Raw genomic sequence first — 11,935 nt, 5'->3', positions numbered from 1 at the left:
TTTCACACTTCATTTGCAATAATTCAATCTCAATAATATATCACAACACAATCAATTTCACTAACTTACCAAGACTTAATCAATTACGGCCTCCAACCTAAAAATCTATCCAACACGAGTGTAACTCACCCAATCACGGTCTTCGGCCCAAATTTTTCATTCAATAATCATTAAGAGGCAATCAAACCACAATATCCATTTACAAATCAAATTCACAATTTCAACCATCATTCAACACAAACATTCACACTAAATAATTTCCATCCACAACATCAATTAATTCAATTCAACACTATCTTAGGGGCATCTAGCCTAAGTTTTCACATACCGTTGATGACAAGTCATCTTGTGCTAGCTTTTCAAGCATTTTTTACTTGTTTCATTAAGTTTTATGCACTTTCTTGCATTGTAAGTAAGTAATTTGGAGTGGAATTGCATGATTTTGTTGAATCAATCAACCATCCTTTATTTAACACAAAATCATAAGGTTTAAGCTAAAATTAGTTGATTTTTGAATGATTTATAAACCTTGTGAATTGTTGAAGCTTTGATTGTCTGTTTTGATTACTTACAGGTGAAGAAATAGTGGAAAAAAGAATTTTTGGCACGCTTTTGAAGTTAAAGCACGCTTTGAATCTTAGGCCATGCTTTGAAAAGCGTGACCCAAGACACAAAAGCGTGACCTAATGAAACAAAAGCGTGGCGCATCAAGGAAGCAAAGGACCAGCGCTCACTAATTGAGTGCTGCGCTCTCTAATTGAGCGTTGGAGCATCAACACCAAGGCCAAAGGAGCACAAAGGGGCATGGCGCTACGTTGAGTTTTGTGACTGAGCACTCAAGGAACCAAAGAAAACATGTAGCACTCAGTTAACTTATTTCACTTTTCATGCCTCCCCAAGGAAAAATCAAGGTGCGACATTTGCTAGTGGCTCGAACAAGGTTCGAACCTTGCACAAAAGGCATAAGAGGAAGCGCTAGTGTGAACAAGAACTTGGTACAATTGAAGCCACTGGGATTCGAAATAGAGAACAAGGAAAACAAGAGAAAGGGTGCTACATTGCGTCTTTTAAACTGAGCGCCATTCTACAAGGAAACTTTGCCCCAAAATGCACTCAACACGGTTCGAATTTAGAGCTTCCTCACAAAGCAAAAGGGGCGCTGCGTGAAGAGTTTTCACTGAGCGCTAGTGCAAGGAAAATTGGTCAATTTGGCACTCACCATGGCTCGAATTTGAAGCCTCATTCCTTCACAATGGAGCGCTACGTTGGTTTTATTAACTGAGCATTATGAAGCTAGGCAATTGGGCTTGGTTCGAAATCCTGGAAAGGAAGTATTGAGCGCTCCGTTTGGTGCAAGCACTGAGCGCTATACCCGGAGCTTGACATGAGCCCAAGAAAAAAGAAATTGAGCGCTCAGTTGGATTAGATAACCAAGCGCTTCCCTGGGAGGGGCCTTGGTTCACAATTCCAAATCCAAAATCAATTAAAATTCAATTCTTCTCCAAATGAAAAGCACACTCCAAATTCTGAAGATCAAAAATAGAAAGTGTATAAATAGGAGTTAGTTTGATTTGTAGAGGAGCTGGAACCTTGACTTTCACTTTTGAATTTTCTTTTATTTTTAGTTTTATTTTGAGCTCACTTTTACATTTTAGCTTTGAATTGGGGAATTGGGATTGAGAGCTGAGTTCTCTCCTCCTTGTTCTTACTTTTGCATTTTTTACTTTCTGTTTTGGAATTTTGGATTGAGATTGAAGGAATTCTGTTTCAAATCTTGATCTAAAATCTTTTTGTTCTTCTTCTGCATAATATTAGTGAATTAAAAATTGAATCTGAGTTTCCTTTACTGCTTTCATCTTCTTTTCTTCTATGAATTGTTCTCTGTTGGATCAAGGAAGGAATTGAGATCTAGACTTGCTTTCTAGTCTCATTGATCCCCTGAGATCTTGAATTTCTTTTCTAAATTACACAATTAAGCTGAGTTTACCTTCTGTTTTGTTCTTCACTGCAATTTTCCATTTCTGTTTAGATCTGCTGCATTTATTTCATCTTCTACTCCTTTGCTTGATTGCTCTTTACATTCTCTTGCTACATTTTGAATCCAAAGTCCCCAAATCCCTTTAATCTTCAAGCAATTTAAGTTTCTCAGCAATTTAGATTCTAGCAATTTACATTTCTTGTACTTTAAGTTTCTGCAATTTACTTTTCTTGCAATCTAAGTTTCAGTCATTTACATTACTTGCACTTTAAGATTTAGCTATTTTACTTCTTCTGCTCTTTAATTTACTATCAATTCTCCCTCTCCCTTTTAGTTTCATGCAATTTAGCTTCTGTTGGTTATAATTCAGTCAAATCATCACTTGTTTGCTTGACTAAATTAACCACCTAAATAAAATTGCTCAATCCTTCAATCCCTGTGGGATCGACCTCACTCATGTGAGTAATTACTACTTGATGCAACCCGGTACACTTTCCGGTGAGTTTTGTGCTGGATCGGTTTCCACACATTAAGTTTTTGGCGCTGTTGCCGGGGATTGATTAGATTGACAATGATTAAGTAAGATGGTGGTCTAGATTAAGCATTTTTTGCTTTGTTTTTGTTTATTTTCTTTATTCTTAACTAGCACACTAACTATTTGAGACTTTGTCTCTACTAACTCTCACTGCACTCAAGCTACAGAGTGCTCTTGTGTTTCTTGTTGTTGTGGTTTTATAACAGAAGCTAGGAGAGAAGTTTCCATCTCTGGTGATCATGATGAAAGAACCCTTAGAAGACTGAGAAGGGAAGCTAGAGGAAAGGGAGTCATTGGTGGAGAAACTTTTGAAGAAGAATATCAAGAAATGGAGGAGAATCCAACAAATCCACCAGTAGGAGTGGCCAACAACAATGGTCAACCACAAAGGAGAGTATTGGCTTCATATACATTTGCTAATCCAAGGCATTGTGAGAGTAGCATCCTTACCCCAAATGTCAATGCAAATAATTTGGAATTGAAGCCCCAGCTCATCACATTGGTACAAAACAACTGCTTCTATGGAGGAAGTCCAATAGAAGATCCAAACCAGCATCTATCTACCTTCTTGAGGATCTGTGATACAGTGAAGTCCAATGGTGTGCATCCAGAAACATACCAATTGCTGCTGTTCCCATTTTCATTGAGGGACAAGGCTGCTCAATGGCTTGAAACCTTTCCACAAGGAAGCATCACTAGCTAGGAGGATCTAGTGAATAAATTCTTGGCCAAGTTCTACCCACCTCAAAGAATTATCAGATTGAAGACTGAGGTGTAAACCTTCACACAGATGGATGCAGAATCTCTCTATGAGGCATGGGAGATGTACAAGGCCCTGATTGGGAAATGTCCCCCTAAAATATTCAGTGAATGAGACATCCTTCAAAATTTCTATGAAGGGTTAACTCTGAAGGCTCAGGAAGCACTAGATCATTCAGCAGGAGGTTCTTTGCAACTGATGAAGACAGCAAAGGAAGCCCAAAAACTCATTGATATGGTGGCAAACAATCAATACTTCTTTGCTCACTAAAGGCAATGCCAACCATCACAAAGGAAAGGAGTGCTAGAGTTGGAAGGAGTAGACACAATCCTAGCTCAAAATAAGGTAATATAGCAACAAATCCAATAACAATTTGAGCAGATGGCTAAGAGGATTGATAGCCTCCAAGTTACAGCAGTGAATACAAGCCAACCATCACCCACATGGGGGAAAAATAAAGAAAACCAAGAAGATCAACAGCAGGAACAAATTCAATATGTGCACAACCAAGGCTCAGGCCAAAATGAAGTTTATGGTAACACTTACAATCCATCTTGGAAGAACCATCTAAATCTCAGATGGGAAGATAACCACAATCAAAACCAGCAACCATGGAAAAGAAATTCAAACCAAAACAACTCAAGAAACAACCAAAACCACAACCAGCAAAACATTAACCCCAATCCATATAGAAAACCCCAAAATAACTACCCAAATTCCAGCTACTATCCACCTAGTAACCCAGCCACCAACCAAAACACCTATCATCCACCTTCAACATCTCACAACCAGCCACAAACATCACAAGACACTCAAATGATCTCCAACTTAGAGATATTGATAGAAAAGATGATGAAGTACCAAGAGATAACAAGCAAGAATCAGGAAGCTTCAATAAGAAACTTAGAGAGGCAAATTGGGCAATCGTCCAAACAAGCAGTGATTGAAAGCCCAACAAGCTCACTCCCAAGTGATACCATTCCAAATCCTAAAGAAGAGTGCAAAGCCATCCAAATGAGGAGTGGAAGAACTTTGGTGAATGACAAAGAAGATAACAAGAAGCCTATAGACAATGACAAAGCTAGCAGCAAGCATGATGAAGCCAGCAACAAGGAAGAAGCTATACTAAGCAAGCAAGCTCAAGAGAAGCTTAAAGAAAAGGATGACCAGCCACAAGATCCAAGGAAAGGGAAGCAAGTAATGGAGGAATCATCTCAAGGGCAGAAGCAGGCAGTGAAGGCTTTCACACCCCCCTTGCCATACCCTCAAAGGTTCAACAAGGAGATCAAGGATCAACACTTCTCCAAATTCCTTGAAGTCTTCAAGAAGCTGGAAATCAACATTCCCCTGGCTGAAGCATTAGAGCAGATGCCTCTATATGCAAAATTCTTGAAAGAGCTTATCAATAAAAAGAGAAGTTGGCATGAGAAGGAGACCATTATGCTCACACAAGAGTGCAGTGCTGTAATTCAAAGAGGTCTCCCACCAAAACTCAAAGATCCGGGGAGCTTCTTCTTACCTTGCACCATTGGCAACATAACCATAAAAAGGGCACTGGGTGACTTAGGGGCCAGCATTAATCTAATCCCTTATTCTATGATGAGAAAGCTATGCATAGAGGAGGTAAAGCCCACACAAATTTCACTAGAGCTTATGGACAAATCATTGGTATTTACCAAAGGAGTAATTGAAAACCTTTTGGTCAAGGTGGATAAGTTCATATTCCCTACAGAATTTGTGATCCTGGATCTAGGAGAAGAAGGGAGTGAATCTATTATCTTGGGAAGACCATTCCTGCCCACAGCAAGAGCCATTATAGATGTTGAACAAGGAGAGCTGACTCTAAGGGTGCATGATGAAAGCATTACCCTGAATGTCTTTCCAGAAGCACAGCATAATGAGAAAAAGGAGAAATGCATGGAGGCTGACAAAGAAGACTTGCCGTGGAAGGAAGAAACCAATAAGACACTCATTGATTTCCATCCAGAGCAAGAGACAAGCATCAAAGCAGGACAAAAGGAGAATGAGACTTTAAAGAATGATGAGAGAAAGCAAGAAGGAGGTGAAGTGTTAGCTACCAAGAAGAGAGATTTCAAAACACATCCCACTGTCAAAGGAAAAGAATCACCAAGAAAAGGGAAGAAAAGCAAGAAAAATGGTCCAAAAGGGTGGAAAAATAAAAAGATCCCAACTGAAGGATTTTCAAAGGGAGACAAAGTGCAGTTAATTTACCAGTAGTTGGGGACGAATCAAAAATCTGATGATTACTACACTATCAGCAGGATACTCTCACTGGAGCATGCAGAGATTGAACATCAAGACACTGGAAAGAAGCTCACTGTGAGAGGAGACAAACTGAGACATCACAATCATCAACCACCCTAATAGGGTCCAATGTCAAGCTAGTGACAATAAAAGAGTGCTCCATGGGAGGAAACCCATGATTTAATATTCTTGCTTTGATTTTAATTTCAATAATCAATGGTCCTTCTAGCATGAATTTGAATTCTCATGAGTATATATGATAATTGCATGCATTGTATTGAAGCATATGCAGTATTTCTAAGTTTGGTGTGCCTGAAGGCACTCCAAAATAGTTTTTCAAGCCTTCTTAGACTATATGCTTATTCATTTTGATGGAGTATATAGCAAACATTAAGTTTGGTGTCTGCATATACATTTAATCTCATAGAGATCATTTTTGCTCAGAGGATCAAAAATTATGAATAGATGAACCATACATTGTTTCATTTTAGGAGTTTATGGTAGAAAATAAAATATTCCTTATGATGAATGTACCAATTATGATGGATATTATTTGCATTTTACATAGATCCCTTAGCAGAGAACAAGTTTGGTGTCCACCAAATCCTTGTTCAAAATATAAGGAGCATGATTGGTCATTTAATTAAGGAATATGTAGAGTTATCTTTCTTTATTACTCATCACCACCACCGAACCAAATTCACTTCCAATGCTCACCATTTCTTTAATTTAATTGTGTAGGACAAAGAAGATCGAGAAGGAGCCAAAGCAAGGGAGCAATCACAATCAAAACAAGCCAAGGAGGGAGGATCACATGTGCTTAGAGAAGCGTGCTCTCTTGGGAAGCAAAATCTGCATGTTTTGCACCCTTGGAGGCCGAACCACATGCATCCATTGGGGGGAGCAATCCTTGTCATCCTTCAACTATGCATGTACGCGGTTCATACCAAGAGCTCCCCATAAAATTTTGCTCAATCTATACCCTTCATTTACCTAACCGAAAAGCTTTTCTCACTTGTGGTTTTGTTCAAAGACTTGATGCCTTGTCTATAAATAGTTTGTGACAATTCATAGCCTACACATTCATACAAACTTTCCTCACTTATAAGCCTTGTTTCACCCTTCACCTATCCAAAAACACGATTCAATCCTTCCTTACTCAACAGCAACGCTTTCTTTTCCACCTCTCATTCCCTCCATAGCTAAACCGTAGCCTAAACACAAGCCACTTTTCCTTTCTTCTCTCTCCCAATTCATGGCTTCATCAAGTTCTAAGAGAAGAAAGGGAAAGGAACCAATGGTGGCCGAACCCCTAACCTATGATACAAAGAAATTTAAATCTCAGTTTTATAAAACAAGGTATCATAGGCTCATGAAATCAAAATATGTCATTCCTGAGATGGGCTTCAAACTGAGGGAGGGGGAGTATCCCATCATGAGACAAGTTACTAAGGAAAGGAGGTGGAAACTTCTATGTGAACCTTTAATAGACATCAGTGCAGTCATGATAAGAGAATTCTACGCAAATGCTGTGAAGGCAAGCCAGAACAGCCCCCCTTATAAGAGCTATGTCAGAGGTGTTAAGGTAGATTTTAGTCCACCATCAGTCATGAGGGCCCTACAGTTGAGAGTAATAACCTATGGAGAGCGTAGCTTTGAAGAAAGGTTGCGGAGTGAGAATGACCCTGACGAGATATTACATGGGTTATGCTTTGAAGGCAGAGACTGGAAAAGGGACTCAGAGGGAGCTCCAAGCCACTTGAACAGAATAGATCTCATACCTGAGGCCAAAGGATGGTATGAGATAGTGAGGAGGTCTATACTCCCTACTGGAAACACCTTAGAAGTCATAATCAAGCGAGCTATCCTAACATATTGCATCCTAAAGGGAGGAGAAATCAACCTCTCACAGCTCATAGCAGACAACATTTAGGAGATGGCTGAGAATACAAATAAGTCAAGTAGGCTTGGTCACCCAAGTACTATTCTGAGGCTGTGTAAAAGGGCTGGGGTACTCTTTGAAGATGAAGACACAGAGAAAGTAAAAGGAAGCAGGGGGGTCACTAAGCGACTAATGGAAGGTGCCACTGATGATGACGACCAAGAGGAAGGAAGATCCCAAGGAAGAAGAAGAAGACCACAAGTGGAGGAAGAGCAAGCTCCTGGTGCTATAGACATGAGCCAACTGCAAAGAGCTATTAAAGAAATATCTCAGCAAAACATGAGAGCACAGGAGCAGTATTTAAGGCAGCAAAAGCTATATTTGCAGCAACAGGAGTAGTATATGAAAGATCGAGAGCAGCAAGAGAATTGGCAGCGCTAAATGATGGAACGGCAAGAGAACTGGCAACAGCAAATGATGGCTCAACAACAAGAATTTCAAACAAAGATTCTTGAGGGGCAAAGGGAACAATCAGCAGATTTTCGAGAGTCATACAATAGATTGTCCCTGAGTCAAGCCAAGTATGGGGAGTACACTCACAATTTATATCAGTGGAAAAATATGTATCTTACCATTGGAGAGCATAGGCACTATGAAAGAATAGGGTATGATGAAGACACCCAAGCAAAGTTGGATTATTTGACTCACAGCATACCAGCATTGAATTCACAGATCAAGCCATTCGAGCAATGCCAAGAGTTAGTGGACCGTCAGAGAGCAAGAACCAAGACGCATTCAGCAAGTATGCATCATAGATTGGAGGAGGTTGGACTCTCAGGTTTAATGGATCCTATCTGGGATAGAAGGTGCCCTGTTGAAGAGCCTCAAGATTACACCAAGAAGAGGAAGAAGAAGGGAGAATCAAGCAGGAGCAAGGAACATGACAATTAGAAGGTGGTGGAGTTTCTTTCATGTTTTTTTTTTAAATTGAATAAGGAAGATGGATATCTGAAACATGAGATGCCTCCAAATGCTTTATGTTTTGCACTTTCATATTCTGAGTAGTTTTCTTACAAGTGAATTGCATTGTGCTTGTCATCCATCATTGGCTTGAATTTTGTTTTGTCCCTTTCTGCATAAATAAAAGAAAAATGTTTGATTTAGAAAAGTGAATGTCCAATGTTGTAGAAATTAGAATGACATTCAGTGGAGGTATTTGTTTGATTTAATGGTTAGCTCAAATAACAAAAGATGCATAATAACATGTTCTTTGAAGTGTGAATTAGTTTGCTGCTATAAAGTCTGTTAATTAATGAAATTCCCTTGAGAAGAAAGCAAAATAAGAAAGAAAAAGAAAAAGAAAAGCCAAGAATTGGCAAAGAAACAAACAATAAGGCTAGACACCAATAGCTTGGACCCTAGGACATATGCCTGTGGTGTTTTTGTACTAGGATATGCTTGGACAAGTAGGTTATGAGGAGTATTTCAAAGCTTGGCCACTTAGATCAATTGATCTGGGATTGCCAACTGAAAGTCCACTATCAAGAGCAACCTAGTTACAAAGCATTTAGTAATCCAAAGAGATGCTGGGCATCAATGTTCCTAGGAAGAAATTGTGAGCCATGTGTCTGTGGTGAAGGAATGTTGAGCAAAATTGAGCCAAAAGGCTGCTGCAACATTTGCCACCAAGCCTCCATTAAGCAATAAGCCTTCTAAAGAAAAAGAAAAGAAAGAAAAAGCCAAGAAGGATCAATCAAAAGCAAGGCATTATAGCAGTAACTCTAGTGAACCTTTAAGGAAACGTTTCTTATCCATCAGGAAAGAAAAAATGAGCTACCATTGTCTGCATAAAATCCCATGAACCAAATTCAATTTTCTGCTAAATAAGGACATGCGTACTTCTCTGTTTTATTTTATTTCTTCTTATGCTTAGTGCTTGCTTGGGGACAAGCAAGGTTTAAGTTTGGTGTTGTGATGACAAGTCATCTTATGCTAGCTTTTCAAGCATTTTTCACTTGTTTCATTAAGTTTTATGCACTTTCTTGCATTGTAAGTAAGTAATTTGGAGTAGAATTACATGGTTTTGTTGAATCAATTAACCATCCTTTATTTGACACAAAATCATAAGGTTTAAGCTAAAATTAGTTGGTTTTTGAATGATTTATAAACCTTGTGAATTGTTGAAGCTTTGATTGGTTGTTTTGATTACTTGCAGGTGAAGAAATGGTGGAAAAAATAATTTTTGGCACGCTTTTGAAGTTAAAGCACGCTTTGAACCTTAGGCCACGCTTTGAAAAGCGTGACCTAAGACACAAAAGCGTGACCTAAGAAAACAAAAGCGTGGCGCATTAAGGAAGCAAAGGACCAACACTCACTAATTGAGCGATGCGCTCTCTAATTGAGCGCTGGAGCATCAACACAAGGCCAAGGGAGCACAAAGGGGCATGGCGCTACGTTGAGTTTTGTGACTGAGCACTCAAGGAACCAAAGAAAACATGTACCGCTCAGTTAACTCATTTCACTTTTTCGTGCCTCCCCAAGGAAAAATCAAGGTGCGACATTTGCTAGTGGCTTCAACAAGGTTCGAACCTTGCACATAAGGCATAAGAGGAAGCGCTAGTGTGAACAAGAACTTGGTACAATTGAAGCCACTGGGATTCGAAATGGGGAACAAGGAAAACAAGAGAAAGGGTGCTACATTGCTTCTTTTAAACTGAGCGCCATTCTACAAGAAAACTTTACCCCAAAATGCACTCAACACGGTTCGAATTTGGAGCTTCCTCACAAAGAAAAAGGGGCGCTGCGTGAAGAGTTTTCACTGAGCGCTAGTGCAAGGAAAATTGGTCAATTTGGCACTCACCATGGCTCGAATTTGAAGCCTCATTCCTTCACAATGGAGCGCTACGTTGGTTTTATTAACTGAGCGTTATGAAGCTAGGCAATTGGGCTTGGTTCGAAAGCCTGGAGAGGAAGTATTGAGCGCTCTGTTTGGTGCAAGCACTGAGCGCTATACCCGGAGCTTGACATGAGCCCAAGCAAGAAGAAATTGAGCGCTCAATTGGATTAGATAACCAAGCGCTTCCCTGGGAGGGGCCTTGGTTCACAATTCCAAATCCAAAATCAATTAAATTCAATTCTTCTCCAAATGAAAAGCGCACTCTAAATTTTGAAGATCAAAAATAGAAAGTGTATAAATAGGAGTTAGTTTGATTTGTAGAGGAGCTGGAACCTTGACTTTCACTTTTGAATTTTCTTTTATTTTTAGTTTTATTTTGAGCTCACTTTTACATTTTAGCTTTGAATTGGGGAATTGGGATTGAGAGCTAAGTTCTCTCCTCCTTGTTCTTACTTTTGCATTTCTTACTTTCTGTTTTGGAATTTTGGATTGAGATTGAAGGAATTCTGTTTCAAATCTTGATCTGAAATCTTTTTGTTCTTCTTCTGCATAATCTTAGTGAATTAAAAATTGAATCTGAGTTTCCTTTACTGCTTTCATCTTCTTTTCTTCAACAAATTATTCTCTGTTGGATCAAGGAAGGAATTGAGATCTAGACTTGCTTTTTAGTCTCATTGATCCCCTGAGATCTTGAATTTCTTTTCTAAATTACACAATTAAGCTGAGTTTACCTTCTGTTTTGTTCTTCACTGCAATTTTCCATTTCTGTTTAGATCTGCTGCACTTATTTCATCTTCTACTCCTCTGCTTGATTGCTCTTTACATTCTCTTGCTTCATTTTGAATCCAAACTCCCCAAATCCCTTTAATCTTCAAGCAATTTAAGTTTCTCAGCAATTTAGATTCTAGCAATTTACATTTCTTGCACTTTAAGTTTCTACAATTTACTTTTTTTGCAATCTAAGTTTCAGTCATTTACATTACTTGCACTTTAAGATTTAGCTATTTTACTTCTTCTGCTCTTTAATTTACTGTCAATTCTCCCTCTCCCTTTTTGTTTCATGTAATTTAGCTTCTGTTGGTTACAATTAACTCAAATCATCACTTGTTTGCTTGACTAAATTAACCACCTAACTAAAATTGCTCAATCCTTCAATCCCTATGGGATCGACCTCACTCATGTGAGTAATTACTACTTGATGCGACCCGGTACACTTGTGGGTGAGTTTTGTGTTGGATCGTTTTCTACACATCAACCATTATATAATGTTTACCCGGAACTAAAATCCATACCTTGTTGATGGCAAATTTTCAACTCTTGAATTTTCTCTCCGAATGGATCCAAGCTTCAGTTATCTAGCCAAGCCTCCACCAAGCACTCTATAATCAATCCAAGGGTCCAATTGTTCATACCCTGGGACGAGCTGTCCGACCCGGGATGTTTAGCGACATGGCGACCGACCTCTTCAGGTCCGACTATCCGATCTCTTCTTAAAGAGATCGGCCAAATCAACAGAAAAGCCCAATAAAGGGCCCAAATAGAGGAACACGACCCAATTCCAAAGGCAGTCCAAGCCTATAGAGATAAAGGCGGTTCCAGGGAAGATAAGCTAACTTCAA

The sequence above is a fragment of the Arachis hypogaea genome, chromosome 18, assembly GCF_003086295.3.
Source record: "Arachis hypogaea cultivar Tifrunner chromosome 18, arahy.Tifrunner.gnm2.J5K5, whole genome shotgun sequence".
Lineage (NCBI taxonomy): Eukaryota > Viridiplantae > Streptophyta > Magnoliopsida > Fabales > Fabaceae > Arachis > Arachis hypogaea.
This window is presented reverse-complemented; position numbering follows the sequence as displayed.